The sequence below is a fragment of the Mauremys mutica genome, chromosome 11 (assembly GCF_020497125.1).
Source record: "Mauremys mutica isolate MM-2020 ecotype Southern chromosome 11, ASM2049712v1, whole genome shotgun sequence".
NCBI lineage: Eukaryota > Metazoa > Chordata > Testudines > Geoemydidae > Mauremys > Mauremys mutica.
The window spans coordinates 3,930,008-3,946,333 of NC_059082.1; the positions used below are offsets into that span (position 1 = coordinate 3,930,008).

General features: G+C 46.7%; 1 protein-coding gene across 5 annotated transcripts in view; it reads right to left on the reverse strand.

The window, feature by feature from the left end:
* CORO2B (coronin 2B) overlaps positions 1 to 16,326 on the reverse strand; it is a 129,519-nt gene that overhangs the window by 67,147 nt on the left and 46,046 nt on the right. The window contains exon 1 of one of the 5 annotated variants that reach the window (XM_044979511.1): positions 15,957 to 16,007. The exons of 3 other annotated variants lie outside the window; for them this stretch is intronic. The gene's annotated coding sequence lies outside the window, so the exon portion shown is untranslated. Of the gene's footprint in view, positions 1 to 8,590; positions 8,612 to 15,956; positions 16,008 to 16,326 lie in introns of those variants that run through there. One more of the 5 variants, XM_044979508.1, reaches the window with a different exon arrangement.

Consider the following 16,326-nt stretch of genomic DNA (forward strand, 5'->3'; position numbering starts at 1 on the left):
CAAACAGTTGAGTGCAGCCTTATCCCTGTTAACAAACAGTAAAATATTAAAAGCCATTCTTTCCTCCAGGACCGTCTTGCATACACGGCAGTATGCTTTTGTCATTGTTTTGCTCCATGATTAACGCGAGATGCTAAAGGCTGGCTGGAAAGTCAGTTTTAAATACTTTGCTTCTCCAGTCCTGATCCTTCAATAGATTACTCTGGTAGATTAAGCTTTCCCATCTGGAACTTTTCAGGAAAGTAAGACCTGCATTGCAGCACTAATTACATTTCTGTAATTCACGCACATTGAAGTGTTCTGATCTCAACCTGAAAATTGCCATTTGTCTTCCTGGTATTAACATTTTACCAAAAAATCTGAGAGTAAATGCTTTCTCGGGTTTAGTGAGCTACCATAGTGTAACCAACTCTTCCAACTATCTTTATGCAAGTGTTTTCACCTGGATGGAGGAAATACTCACACAGAGGTGACTCACAGAAGTGAATTCTGAAATGTAACAGTGCCAGGTTTGTTCCATTCCATCGTCAGGGGCCGGAGGTGACATACACATAAGCTTTTCAAAATGCAAATTATGGGGGTGTATGGAAGGAGTGGGAGTTACGCTATGCTCAAGTGCAAGCCAGACTCATGCTTGCAAGACACTGGTAAATTTGGGAATCTTTTTCAGAACATATTGAAATTAAGATGAAAGCTGCTGTATCTTCCTTCTAAAATTATCTCTAAATGCCATATGTAACCAGTATTTGCAGTTTGATTTTTTTTTTAATTTGGAAGTTCAATACAGTATGACAATGGAGCATCTGCTAGATCTTTGTTTGCAACTATTCGGTTACCATGCTTTGCGTTATACACCTTCGAAGAGCAGCTGCGGACGGCTCGGGTCAAGCTTGCTGGAAAACAGTATTTGCTACAAAGAAGTGTAGGGAGGAAAAACACGTTTCCATTCTTTTTTTTTTATTTGGGGGCAAAAAGGCTATTTTCCATCAAACTATCTCCAGTGAAAGCAAGAGTGTTTTGAGATCACAGTGCAAGATGGAAAATTCAGTCTCCTGGGGGCGGCCTCTCTACCAAGGTCAGCGACAAGGACTTTGAGGCTCAGAGGTTGGGCAGGACATTAGGAGCCCTGTGTGGATGCACAAGCAGAAAAGACAAGAGCAATAAAGCTCAGTTATGTACCCTAGGTGTTCCCAGTTAGACGAGTCCCATTAGACCATTTGATCAGTCTGTCCCTTTAGAACTGATTTGTTACAGAATAGCTGTGACTGGACACTTTCTGCTGCCCTTCTGCATACCCCTGCTCCCCCACTAGCCCAGGCAGCCATGCTGTCCTCCTGTGGGAGAAGCTGGCAGTAAAAGGTTCTTTTAGCCGTTCGCAGAGATTGCCTTTAGTCAAGCACCAAGTCAAGGCTGACTCTGTATGGCCCCATCATTGCATATACACGGGATCCTGACTAGAAGGTGCTGCAGTGACAAGCCAGCCCTTGCTCTCTGCGCCTTGGCTGCCTCAGGACGGCAATGTCACATGAGCAATTAGATAACACTAAGGGTACGTCTACACTGCAATTACAAATCTGTGCCTGGCCCATGCCAGCTGACTCGGGCTTGCAGGGCTCGGGCTAAGGGGCTATTGAGTTGCCGTGTAGACGTTCAGGCATGGGCTGGAACCTGGGGTCTGGGACCCTCCCACCTCACAGGGTGCGGCCCGAGCCCAAACATCTATACCACAACTAACAGCCCCTTAGCCCGAGCCCCACAAGCACAAGTCAGCTGGCACAGGCCAACTGTGAGTGTTTAACTCCAGTGTAGACATACTCTAAGTAGCATGCAGCCCCATACAGGTACCCTGCAGTATCTTCCTAAGAGATACCAGAGGCTGGAGCTTATTTCAGATCCCCTTAGAAATGTCCAGGGTGAAGGATTTGGAAGAAGAGGGAACATTTATATTCTCTCATTTCCATGTATTTTTCCTTAAAAAAAGAATTCTCAATGAACGTTTTATGCTATATGTACATTGAAATGTGCAGATACCATCTTGGATTTGCTCATAAGAATGAACAAAGGATTGTCAATATTTTCTCCATCCTGCTAACGACTTCTCTTAACAAAGGATGTTGTCTTTAATAATGACTAGTCGTTCAATAGGAACTGCCTGTAAAAGAGGAGAGTGTCAGGTCACCTTCCCACCAGCAAAGTTTTCCCCCGCATAGGCAACACTAGAAACCTTGGGATCTTGTCACCACGTTTCAGAGCTTATTGCATCCCATTGATGTAAGAGTATCTTAGAGCATCTTGTGTCCGGATGGATAATATAATCTTTGTGCTGCACGAAGGTAACTGCAGAAGCCATTGTTCCCAGGGCAAGGAGCTTACACTTTGAAGTGTCAGACACTGCAGTCACTCGAGTGCTTCTCGTCTTTCTCCTGATCGCAGCCCCGTGGTACAAACAGGGAAAATGTCAGGATCCCTTGCCCATAAATTAGGAACCTCATGGCCTCTCTTATGGGTATATGGAAATGGTTGCAATCACTATGGGAGCTGAGAATTCCTGGACTTGTGGGTTGTTTCCTCTTGCCAGACTCAGAACAGTGAGTTCCTGCTGCAGGTCTTTATTTCCAACTCTGGCAAGCATCTGATGTAAGACTTGCAGGGCTGGAGGGACTTCTTCTGGGGATTAACTGTATGGGCTAGCACATGGCTTTTCCTCTTTCTTTCCCCCGAATGCAAGTCCCAAAGCCCAGATTCCCATCGCTGAGGGAGGAGAGGACCTGGCTATGCTCTGTCTAGGAGACGCAGAACAGTCTGAAAGGCATCGCCTGCTATGAATGTAGTTTCAGGATAAAGGGAAGAAGTGGAGAGCCTTGCAAGTTCTTTCCTAAATCCTGCTAGAGCTCTGACAGGAACTTGATGCCACCCTAAGTGGAAGGGGTCAAGGGCTCTCACTCTTCCAAGAGTCACTTAACAAGCAAGACCCCAAAGGATACCAAACTCCATCTCTATTTCCGTTAAGATGAATGGAGAGATGAATAAAATACATGGAGTTTGCTGAAGTTGCCTAGTCAGTGGCAATACAAGAAGTGCTCTCACTCATTTTCCTGCCTTTTTGCGCCCCCAAGGAGCTTTCGCCGTAAGAAACAGAAGAAACAATAGGGACATAGGAAACAGTAAGAAGCTCTTGAATTTGCTGATGTACTATGTTACCGCAGAGCATAAATGGTGCTATTTCCATAGAGAGCATCCTACCTACAACCGCAAGTGCTGGTGAGCCGAGCCCTGAAATTGCTCAGGGCCTGAATCGCGGCGAACCTTTCTTCGGGTGACAGGAGGAGAGCTTTGAGAAGAGACCTCCCAGGTACACCACTTCCTGTGACAGAATTAGACAGGGCAGCCAGCAGCTTTAGGTGACAGAGAAAAACAAGGAGCTGCTAGAGCCATGGCTGGGAAGCTTGGGTCGAAAGATGGCTGCCACCAAAGCACCTTTGGGGGGCCATTGCTCAGGTATGACCTTTGCCCTCTGGCTGACCTGATCTTCTTCCTTACGGACATGCTCAACACACAGAAAGCTGGTGAAGGAGTTGTGAAAAACCTAGAAACTACAGCTCCACCCAGTCTTGTCTCAGCACCACCGCTGAGCAAGGAGAGACTGTTGACCCCCAGCCAACAGAAGGACCATTTGATATTCAGCATCACACTGGGGCCTACCACACAGGCTGCTTCTAGTTTTGGAGAAATCCTCTGGGCCAGTGTTTCCCAAACTTGGGACGCTGCTTGTGTAGGGAAAGCCCCTGGCGGGCCGGGCTGGTTTGTTTACCTGCCGCGTCCGCAGGTCCGGCCGATCGCGGCTCCCACTGGCCGCGGTTCGCTGCTCCAGGCCAATGGGAGCTGCTGGAAGCGGCAGCCAGTACGTCCCTCAGCTGCCGCTTCCAGCAGCTCCCATTGGCCTGGAGCAGCGAACCGCGGCCAGTGGGAGCCGCGATCGGCCGGACCTGCGGACGCGGCAGGTAAATAAACCGGCCCGGCCCGCCAGGGGCTTTCCCTACACAAGCGGCGTCCCAAGTTTGGGAAACACTGCTCTGGGACAACGGAGTCCCCATTTCCCATCAATCCTTAGCAAATCCCCCTTTACTATAACTGCTGGAAAGTTGGAGGGTACTGCTGGTTGGGATTTTTTTTGGGGGGGGACAAAAAACTCCCAAACCAAACCAGATTTGTCATAACTGAAATGTCACAACACAGTGTCAGGTTCAATAAGCCACCCAACTCGAAACATTTTCAGTAAAAGAGTTTCAAGGTTGTCGAACCAGAGGGTCAGGGTTTTTTTTTGACAATCGAAACAAATTTCGTTTAGAAATTTTAGTACATTTACACAACCGAAAGGAAAAAAGCGCAAAAAACGCAGCGAAATTTTTTTTCCATTGATCCGAACCTAAACTTTATTTGGGTTTTCAGTTTGTGAAAAGTTGAAGTTTTGACTTTTCATCCCAATTCGAGATGGGAAAATTTTTCAGTGTCAAATTTTCCCAAGACAGGAAAACCACTTCCCACCCACCTCCCGCGGGGATCTACCCCGGAGAAAGGGCTGAGAGGAATCATTAACGCCTGGGTTTCAGGTGTGAGGGCTGCATCACATCTGCTGGTGGGGGGAGCAACCAAAGGAAGCCACCACTTGAGGAAGAGGAGGTGGTGTTTGGGCTCTTCCATCTGCACAGCATCACAGGAGGGTACTTTCTACCTTTAAAAAGAAATTATTATTATTTAAAGTAACAGTTTTACTTTTTTGAACAAGTTATTTTACTTGATTTACGCCTTCCAAATAAAGGGCCTGGCACAGCACCCATCACCAATGGAGGAGTTTTGCCATTAACTTCACTTGGAACAGGATCTGGCCCCAAAATAAAAGTACATCACAAAATTGGCTTGTTTAAGTCCTGCAACTGTTATAAATTAAAAGGTCCACTCCTGAAAGATTCCAAGCACCCGCTGCTCCCACAGATTTCAATGGGAGGGGAGGTTGCTCAGCACCCAGCTGGACTGGCCCCTAAGCAGATGCTGTGGCACTGCAGAAATGGCTTCCCTGGAAGCAGGATTCAGCAGGAAGTGAGATGGAAGTGAGAAATCGTCCTAATTATTCGCATTTCAACAGGGTAATGCAGTAGGTCTGGCGATGAATAATACATTGCAGAGCTGGGACACGTTTACTCTTTTTCCTCCAATTATCTCTCTAAGCTGCCCTCCCTTCATGCAATCGCCACATGAAGCAGAAAATTGAAGTCAAGCTGTACCAGCACAGAGCAGCAGGGTGGGCCTCACTCCACCCATCCTCTCCTTTGTTCATCAGTTACATGCTTTCGTAAGCAGACTTCAGTGCACGGCGAGAACCTGCAACGTCTTCGTTCAGAGAATCTCAGCTCCTCTCGTTGGTAGGTCACCCCAGATTCCTGCGCTGACTCACAGGCGCTTCTGGGTAGGACACCCCTGCCGCCGTGGCTTACTGGAATAGGGGCAGCAAAGGGGAAAAGATGGGTGCAGAAAACAACTGTCTCTTGCCCACTGGGGGCCAGTGACACCTAAGCCCCTAGGATGGGAAAGGTAGAGATGTCGGCAGTAGCCACAACCGGAGGGTTGTTAAGGTCAATGAGTGAGTTAAAGCTCTGTCTCCAAGCCAGAAGCCCTTTCTGAGCTTTCTTTGCATTACATGCAGAGTTGCACACAAAGTTGCCACCTATGGCAGCAGGGGAGATATTTCATCATATTTGGTCTTGCTGCCTATATCCAGCCTGCAGCATTTTGGTGCATGAAATTACGTCCAATGGAGTGAAAGGGGCTTAGCAGCCACTAAACAACAAAACAATCCTCCACGCTGAACTAAAACGTAGAGATACACCCCTGTTTGAACAGGAATTCAGGAAAGTCAGAGGGCCTGTGTTGTACAGGAGGTCAGACTAGATAATCACAATGGGCCCTTCATGGCTTTATAATCAGTGCATCTACAAAGAGTGCCCTAAATCAATACAAAAAATAGAAGCATGTGAACAAATTTAGCTTGGCTATGACCTTCCATAGTAATCTAATCTCAAGCAGCTGAACAACTATTTGTAACAGCAATGCCAAGTGACCCTGAAGGAGAGTTTTGCAAAAATTTTCAGACTTAAAAATGTTCAGTATGCAGCTAATTATGTAAACTGCTCCACAGGGGTATATAGTAATAACCACAGGTGGCACCAATAGCACTGCAGACACGCTTGGAACCAGTCCCTGGCAACAATGACCAAGCTACGGAGCTTCAAAACATCCCTGACTCTTCCCCCGTCTGCCCCCACTTCCCCTGGGATGAGGAGTGTTGCTTCTGGACTCTCTCATGACTGCCTCAGTGGTCAGAGCCAAGCTATAATCTTGACAGCGCAGCAAATTCTACTCAGGTTATAGTGTGTGGAGATGAACTGTTTTTACTGCAATTGGGAAAACATTAAAATGTGAGACGTTGCCAGCAGAATGTGGTCTTCAGACAGCACCATTTGTCCAATTGCTCAAGAGATAAAGAACATAATTCTTTTAACTTCACAGAGAGTAAGGAAAAGCACAAAAATCCATGGGTCATAACAAGAATATTTAATAGAAAGGAGACAAATGCCACTAACCAATGCCTGCCCAAACGCATCTTCATTGTTATTCTAGAGACAGTGGGGCTTATTTCATCCTCATGCGTATTGCACAACCCCTAATGCCGTTTCCCAATGGAACCTGCACCTTGGTATCTTGAATGAGAATTGGACTCCATAGGATTTAGAACAATAGCACAAACTGCAGAGGCAAATTTGCAACAGATCGATGAAGTTATATGGGAGCTAGCGCTCAGTAAAGATACATAAAATACAAAAAAGATATTTTTGACAATCATGAAGAACTAAGCCATCTTACTGGCACAGCAGCTGTATTTATACATTGGACATCTGACTTTGCAGTAATTTCGAATTATTCTGTATATCCTAGTTTCATCTTGCTTAGAACCAGATGCTCCTGTAAGACATAAGATGTTTCCTTAAAACACTTTGCTTTCCAGCACCAGAGTTTTGCATTACCCAGTGAATAGCAGAGTAAGTGATTTTTCTTACCAAGATTTACACATTAGTCATTTTAAATTTGAGATTTAGATAAAAGTGGTTTCAGATTTAAAATGGGGCTAAGTTAGTTGCAATCAGCAGGTTTCTAAATATAAAACGAGTCATACGCTACAAAACGCGATCCATGTAAGATGAGCATGATATGCAAACATTTCTTTGGAAGAAAGAGAAAAGTAGAGGAATAATAAATTGTCTCCAGGAAGTATGTTGGGTCTTTCCTGTACTGAACTCCAAAAAGCTCATATTAGGGGACGGCTCCAAGAGCAGGGAGTTTGGTTTTTGCAACTTCAAGCCAGGATGCTGTGGCTGACGTGACCTGTGGTAAAGGATCATTAACTTATTCTACTAGTGCCCCAACTCATAAGAGCAGAAAAGGATTGAGGATGGGAATAAGAGCCCTGTGTTTGAATACAGGCTGACTAGCAAATGATTTTCCATACACTCTATTGCCAGGTTAGGGCCGTAGCATAGATTAATAGATTCTAAGGCCGGAAGGGACCACCGATCATTGATTCTACTCTGACCTCCTGTGTAACACAGACAATAAAACTCGCCCAGCATAATTCCTGTAGCTTTTAGAAAAACATCCTCGTCTTGATTTAAAAATGATCAGTGATGGAGAATCCACCCTGACTCTTGATAAATTATACCAAGTTAGCTACTCTCACCGTTAAAAATGTACATCTTACTTCCTGCCTGAATTTGCCTCACTTCAGCTTCAGCCACTGGATCATGTTATACCTTTTGTCTGCTAGACTGAAGAGCTCACAATCAAATATCTGTTCCCCATGCAGGCACTCAAATGATAATCAAGTTACCCCTTACCTTTCTCTCTGTTAAACTAAACAGACTGAGCTCCTGGAGTCTATCACTATTTGGCAGGTTTTCTAATCTTTTAATCATTTTCATGGCTCTTCTCTGAACACTCTCCAATTTATCAACCCCTTTCTTGAATTGTGGACACCAGAACTGGACACATCCCAGCAGTGGTCACACCAGTGCCAAACACAGAGTCAAATCTCCTCTCTACTCCTACCAGAAATCCCCTATTTAAGCATCCAAGGATCGCATTAGCCCTTTTAGCCACAGCGTCACACTGGGAGCTCATATTCAGCTGATTATCCACCATAACCCCTGTAGCTTTTTCAGAATCACTGCTTCCCAGGATATAGTCCCCCATCCTGGACGTACAGTCTCTTTGTTTGTTCCTAGATGTATACACTTACATTGAGCCGTATTAAAACACATTGTTTTCTTGCACCCAGTTTACCAAGCAATCCTGATCACTCCGTCATATGACCTGTTGTCTTCGCTATCTACCCTTCCTCAATTTTTGGGGCATCTGGAAACTTTATCAGTGATCACTTTATGTTTACTTCCAGATCATTAATAGCATAGGGCCAAGAACAGATCCCCGAGGAACCGCATTAGAAACACCTGCTTGATGAGGATTCCATGTTTACAATTACCTTTTGACACCTGGCAGTTAGCCAGCTTTTAAGCCATTCAGTGGGTGCCATGTTAATGCTATAGAATTCTAGGCTGTTGGTTTTTTAAATCAAAATGGAAGATTAAAAGCATTGTCAGCTGACTGCATCACAGTGTAACCATCCTGAAGGCCTCAGAATGCTTCTGAAGAGCAGCGAGGTTCTCTATTTATGGAGAGCTTAGGATACTGTGCTAGGACGAGACCCCGCAAGGTGCTGAGCGCCCTCGACTCTCACTGGCTTTGGGAAATGCAAGGGGTGATCAGCACATCGCAGGACTGATCCATGTGAGAATGGTCATGAGCTAGAGGTGAAGGTGGGAGGAAGGTTCTCTCTCCTCTCACTTCATACACAAAGAACGCAAGTTTCCCCCAATATTTGTATTGCTGTTCAATCAAATATGAGAAACAGGTATGAACAATGCCTTCTGCTCAGTGTGTGGAAGCGGTTATGGTGCTCTTTAACGACTGTCCAGTGGTGGCTGCATGGGGAGGCTAGGATGAGTAAGTGAGCAGGGCAGTAAGTGTACAAAGTAAATTGTTTAAGGGAGGCATCTGTGCTGAAAAAAAATGAGAGTGGGTATCTGGCCACGTTCTGTGTTGCTCTCGTCTGGTGTTCTCTTGGATCATGTGCTTGAAGGAAAGTTTGACTCCCCTGGCTGGCATTCTCCTCTTGCAAGAGAATAAACCACTATTCCTATTTTTAAAGGACGTGCTGGAGCCTAGATCTACTCCTGGAGGAAACGAAGACAATATAAACGCTCGATTTTCTGTCTTTTTGCCTTCAGTCAATTAATGAAGAAATTAAATTTGGGCTGAGCTGTACTGAGGTAATGAAAGGTCACACAAAACTCAAAGAGAGGCTACAATATATCAGACCATCATAAAAGAGGGGGATAGTAGGACAGAGATTAAAGCTGTATGTCACAGTACAGCAGAAGGCTGAATATAGAAAATCCTAGGAGACATCTCCTAAATCATCTCCTGATAACTGCAATGCAGCCACATTTAATGGCTTAAAAAAAATGCTTGGGCCCTTTTTATACACAGTCTACGGCAGTTCCAGCTTTTCCCAAACAGGAACAGCAGGGCGCACCACTGTGTCTCAATTTTTATTTATTATAATTGGATCTTTTGAATAGTTGGGAGCCCTGGCAACAGTCGTTAAGGAGAGCACTTGCAAAAATCCACACAGCACTAAAGCATGCAATCACCACAGAAGAGTGTACAGTAATCCTTTTAAATAACAATATACAGGCCCTTTTAATCTGCTTCAATCAGACAAGCTCTTAGAGAATGTACTGTAAAAGCCTCTTCCTCACTCTTCGTTGCTCAGCCTGTATGAAACAGTCATTTTCAGCTCTTGGTCAGAGAGGTTTTTTGGTGATAATCTTCTAATTCTTCCAGTGCACAGAGAGAATTCGTTATTCCTCACATTTGTCTCATTTTGAAAGAAAAAAAAAAGTTATTGTTGGTACAGTCAAATCAACACTCTGATGAAACATAGAAGGGTCCATGGCATTTCCAAACAGCAATTTTAGCTCGTTACCGTGTCACGGAGAATGGTTACTTGATGAAACCATGTTCTTTTATCCTGACTTGCTCCAGTTTGTTGCTTCAAAATCCCAAATAAGACTTTAGAGATACTTGGAAAAGCCAAACTCTTCCAGTGGATAATTTATGCATGAAAAGTGTCTGATTTTTTTTCAAGAACATGTGGAGTTTTCTACAGGGCTTCATTTCTAGAGCAAAAGGTACGTTTTTGTTTTGATTCAAATGACATTTTCATTTCATCTTAAAATGTGGTGCCCTTTGGGGTTTTTTTGAAATAAAGATTTCTGGTTGGGCATTTTTTCTCCCCTCTTGTTTTTTTAATTAAATACTTCCCTCTCTCTTTCTTCCCCATAAAAAAATGAGAAAGCTAGCTGAACAGAAATTAAAAAGAACAGTAATAAGGTGAAATGCCTGCAAGCTGCATGGAAACTTTTTAAAATCATCATTATAGAGGCTCAAACTATATGTATACTCCAAATAAAATGTAAAAGAAAAACCCACAGTAAAAGATCCCCAAAAATGTCAGTATGGACAGTAAACAACCAAACTGAAAGACGCAGTTAGAGACAAAAAGACATACTTTAAAAGAGGAAGTCAAATCTGCCTGAGAAAAATAGGAAGGAGCATAAACTCTGACAAGTCCAGTATAATTAGGCAGGCAAAAAAGACTCTGAAGAGCAACTAGCAAAAGACTTATAAAGGAATAGCAGAAAGCCTGCCAAATAATCAATCAGTGGGGCCATTGGACGATTGAGATACTAAAGGAATACTCAAGGAAGACAAAGCTGTTGTGGAGATACTAAATGAATTCTTTGCATCGGTATTCACTGCAAAGGCTGGGAGGAAGATTCCCTCCCCTGAGGCATTCTTTTTAGGCGACACATCTGAGGCACTGCCCCAGATTGAGGTATCAATAGAGGAGGTTTTGGAACAAACTGAATAATTAAACAGTAATAAGTCACCAGGACCAGATAGTATTCACCCAAGAGTTCTGAATGAACTCAGATATGAAATTGTAGAACTACTAACTGTGGTATGTAACTTATTGCTTACATCAGCCTCTGTATCAGATGATTGGAGGATAGCTAATGTAATGCTGGTTTTAAAAAAGGCTCCAGAGGTGATCCTGGCAATTACAGGCCGGTAAATCTAACTTCAGTACACGGCAAACTCGTTGAAACTATAGAAAAGAGGAATATTATCAGACACATAGATGAACACAGAAGAGTCCGCATGGGGAAGAGTCAACATGGCTTTTGTAAAGGGAAATCATACCTCACCAATCTATTAGAATTCATTGAGGGGGTCATGTGGACAAGGATGATCCAGACAAGATAGTCTATTTGGACTTTCAGAAAGCCTTTGACAAGGTCCCTCACCAAAGGCTCTTAAGCAAAGTAAAGTAAAGACTCATGGGATAAGAGAGAAGGTCCTCTCATGGATCCGTGACTGGTTAAAAGACAGGGAAACAAAGGACAGGAATAAATGGTCAGTTCTCAGAGTGGAGAGAGGTAAATAGCAGGGTCCCCCAAGGATCTGTACGGGGAACCAGTGCTGTTCAACATATTAATAAATGATCTGGAAAAAGGGGTAAACAGTGAAGTGGCAAAATTTGCAGACTATATAAAATTACTCAAGATAGTTAAGTCAAAAACTGACTGCGAAAAGTTACAAAGAGATCTCACAAAACTGGGTGACTGGGCAATAAAATGAAAATTCAGATGAAATTCAGTGTTGATAAATGCAACATAATGCACATTGGAAGAAATAATCCCAACTACTCAGACCACATGAGGGAGTCTAAATTAGCTGTTACCTGTCAAGAAAGATCTTGGAGTCATTGTGGATAGTTTTCTGAAAACATCTGCAGCAGCACTCAAAGAAGCTAACAGAATGTTAGGAACCATTAGGAAAGGGATAGACAATAAGACAGTAAATATCACAGTGCCACTATATAGATTCCTAGTACGCCCACATCTTGAATACAGCGTGCAGTTCTGGTCGCCTCATCTCAAAAGAGAGATATTAGAATTAAAAAAGGTACAGAGAAGGACAATACAATTATTAGGGGGATGAAACAGCTTCCATATGAGAAGAGATGAAAAAACTGGAACTGTTCAGCTTAGAAAAGAAACTACTAATATGATAGAGGTCTATAAAATCACAAATGGTGTGGAAAACGTGACTAGAGAGGTGTTATTTACCCTTTTATATAACACAAGAACAACAGGTCAGCCAATGAAATTAACAGGCAGCAGGTTTAAAACAAACATAAGGAAGTACTACTTCACACAATACACAGTCAACCTGCGGAACTCATTGCCAGGGGATATTATGAAGGCCAAAAGTTCAACTAGGTTCAAAGAATTAGATAAATTCTGGGAGGATAGGTCCATCAATGGCTATTAGCCAAGATGGTCAGGGATGTAATCCCATGACCTGGGTGTCCCTAAATCTCTGAGTGCCGGAAGCTGGGAGTGGATGACAGAGGATGGATCACTTGATAAATTGCCCTGCTCTGTTCATTCTCTTTGAAGCATCTTGCACCGACCATTGATGGAAGACTGTCTACTGACCCTTATGGGCATTCTTATGTTCCTATTTGCAGAGGAAGGGGCAGGGGAAAAAAGGGAAGAAAGCACAATCCAAAAAATGCCCCAACTGACAGCACTTTAAGTCAAAATAGAAAAATTTGTTTCAGAATTTTTGTTCAAAAATTAAATTTTTTAGTTTTTTTATTTTCCAATCAGAAAAATCAAAGTTCTGTCCTAGAAAGAAAAGAAAAAGTAAATTCAATCAGCTCTAATCATTACTCACCAGGCCTAAAATTCAAGCCATGTAAAACAGAGTCCTATAACAAGGACACCTCTCTGGACACAGAAGAGAACCCCCTTTCCCTCAGGAAGAATCTAGCAACGGGAACCTATTTAAAAACACCAGGGTGCGCCCAGTAGACATCCTCCAAGCCCTATTGTGTATAATGCACTAGATATACCGCCCGGTTGCCAATATTTTCTATTTCTCTCACTGCCTATTGATTCACCTTTATTTAAGGGTCATTGGTGAACGCCACATGCTACCCACATAAAATCAATTTTTAATATATTAGTCTCCAGCTATTCAGACAATAAGTTTTCTTAGTTTCTAGCAACATATTGCTAGATACTGCATAGCTTGCCAGAGGAAAGGGCAATATTTACTGTGGCTTTACTTTAATTAGCAGATGCTAAACAGAAAACAGAGTTATACAAAAAACGGCAGAGGGTGTTCTACACCCTGAGGAAGGAGCAAGGGCTGGGGAACAAGACATCTCACCAAACTCAGTCACCACTGGCCGGTTTTGAAGCTACTCCAAAAACACTTTCTACAAAAAGCCTTTCGGCTCCTGGGATTTAGCCAAGTCCACACACAGTTGCACTCCCCAAAAAGCACTTTAAGAATCTATATATCATTTAAATTATTAATGCATCTAACCCAAGAGCTTGCTGACAGGTACCGGACAGATACACAACTCTGCATTTCTGGTGATGCCAGGTATTCCCAAGGAAATTGAGGAACTTTTCTAATGGGTTTGTTTGAGAGTGTTTTCAGCAGAAAGGTTCACGTGGGGTTATATCTATCTCTCCTCTCCAGCATGAAGTTAAAATGTTGACTGCACAGAGTACTTTTCCATCGGAAAGGTCAGGGTCGTCTGTGTTTGACATTTAGAATATTGATCATCCATTAAGGCAATGAAAAATTTACCATGCAAAAAGAGAAAGGTCTGTACTAGTTTCTGATCAGACAACAAACAGGACACTTTAAAAAAAAACAAATGTGCCATTTCCAGGAAGTGGAGTACTTCCTTCCATGTCACCCCCTTCCGGCCCTGGAGAAGGAAGGAAGGAAGGAAGGGATGTTCTTCACATCCTTTTCTGAAGTCACCCCCAGTATTCCTTACTTTGGAAGTCCCATATCAGGACCCTGAGGGCAACCAGTCTTCCTGATTAGAGAAAACCCTGACAGGGCTCCTCTGGGAGCCAGTCAGTGCAGTTTCTCAGTAAGCCACACTCCCCAAGTTGCCCACTTTCACGCGGTAAATAAGCCCCCCGACTTTCACAATAAGCCAAAAATCAAGCTAATCCCATTTCAAAACAAGATCAAAACCAGCCAGTCCCTAAGAACCCCAACACTCTATGTGACTAGATCCCCCCGGCGTGCCGTCTGGGACTGTGGTGGGCCTGCTGTGCACCCCTGACTCTCTCCCCCCCTTGCCCCTGCTTGCCGGGAGTCGATCAAAAAAAAAAAAAAAAAAAGCAACAAGCCAAAAACTAGCCAACAAGCAATTCACAAGCCAATTAAGCCAAAAACATGCCCAATTTCTGTGGGTTTTTTTTAGTGGATTTGGCATGTCTGCACACTCCCCACTCAGTGGGCAAATGCTACGGCCACAGCACTCCCAGCCCCTAGTTTTCTAGGGACATAGGGGACGTCTACACAGCAAAGAAAAACCAATGGCTGGCCCGTGCCGTCCGACTTGGGCTCACGGGGCTGTTTCATTGCTGTGCAGACTTCCAGGCTTGGGCTCTAGAACTATGCAAGGTGGGAGCTCCCAGAGCCCGGGCTCTAGCCTGAGCCCGGCTTTCTACACATCAATAAAACAACTCCGCAGCCTGAGTCAGCCAGCACGGGCCAGCCACGGGGTTTTCTTTGCTGTGTAGACAGCCCCCAAAAGGCCAGGACTGAGACTCTAAACAGGTTCCCAGAAGTCATTTTCAAATTACAGGTTTCAGAGTAGCAGACACTCTCTAGGTCAGGGGTCTCAAACTCAAATGACCCCGAGGGCCGCATGAGGACTAGTGCATTGGCCCGAGGGCCGCATCACTGACACGCCCCCTTGCTGCCCCTGGCCCCACCCCCAATCCACCCCTTCCATGAGGCCCCGCCCCTGCCCTGTCTCTTCTCCACCTCCTCCCCATAGCGCGCGGCTCCCTGCTCCTCCCCCCTCCCTCCTGGAAAGTGCTAAGCGCCACCAACAGCTGTTTGGTGGCTTGGCGGCGGGGCACTTAGGCGGCGGGTCCCGGAACAGAAGGGGCCCCCCACCGCCGAAGACCGGGCTGCGCTTCGGCGGCGGCGGGTCCCTCTTTTCCCCACCCCGGCCGGTCCCGCTTCCCACCCCGGCCCCGGCCGGTCCCGCTTCCCTCCCCCACCCCCGGCCCGGCCCCGCCCCGGCGGGTCCCGCTTCCCTTCCCCAACCCCGGCCCGGCCCGGCCCCGGCAGGTCTCGCTTCCCCCCCCCACCCCCCGGCCCCGGCCCCGGCGGGTCTCGCGGCCCCCCCCCCCCCCCCGGCCCGGCCCCGGCCCCGGCGGGTCGCGCTGCCCGTCCCCACCCCCGGCCCGGCCCCGGCCCCGGCGGGTCCCGCTTCCCTTCCCCTCCCACGGCCCGGCCCTGGGGTGTCTCACTTCACTTCGCCCCCCCACCCGTCCGGGCCCGGCGAGTCTCGCTTCCCTTCCCCCCCCCCTGGCCCGGCCCGGCGGGTCTCGCTTCCCTTCCCCCCCCCCGGCCCGGCCCGGCGGGTCTCGCTTCCCTTCCCCCCCCCCCCGGCCCGGCCCGGCCCGGCGGGTCTCGCTTCCCTTCCCCCCCCCCACAGCCCGGCCCGGCCCGGCGGGTCTCGCTTCCCTTCCCCCCCCCCACGGCCCGGCCCCGGCGGGTCTCGCTTCCCTTCCCCCCCCCCCCGGCCCCGCCTCGGCGGGACTCGCTTCCCTTCCCCCCCCCCACGGCCCGGCCCCGGCAGGTCTCGCTTCCCCCCCCCTTACCCGAGCGCGTCTCCGGCGAGGCCTGAGCTTCGTCCCGCTCAGAGCCGTGTGGTGAGGGGGCGGGGCTGTGAGCTCCACGCCGAGCGCAGCGCTCAGCCCAGAGCTCCCAGCCCCGCCCCCTCCCCACGCGGCTCGGATCGGGGCGGGGCTCAGGCGCTCGGACGGAGACTCGGCGCTCTATGCGCCGAGGCTCCAGGAGAGGGGCGGAGGTAGGAGCCTCCGCTTTTCTCTTGGGGGCCCCTGCGGAGCCCGGGGCCCGGGGCAAATTGCCCCCTTTGCCCACCCCTCTGGGCGGCCCTGGGGAGCTCCGCGGGCCGCAGGGAAGAGCTCCGCGGGCCGCATGTTTGAGAACCCTGCTCTAGGTCATCGT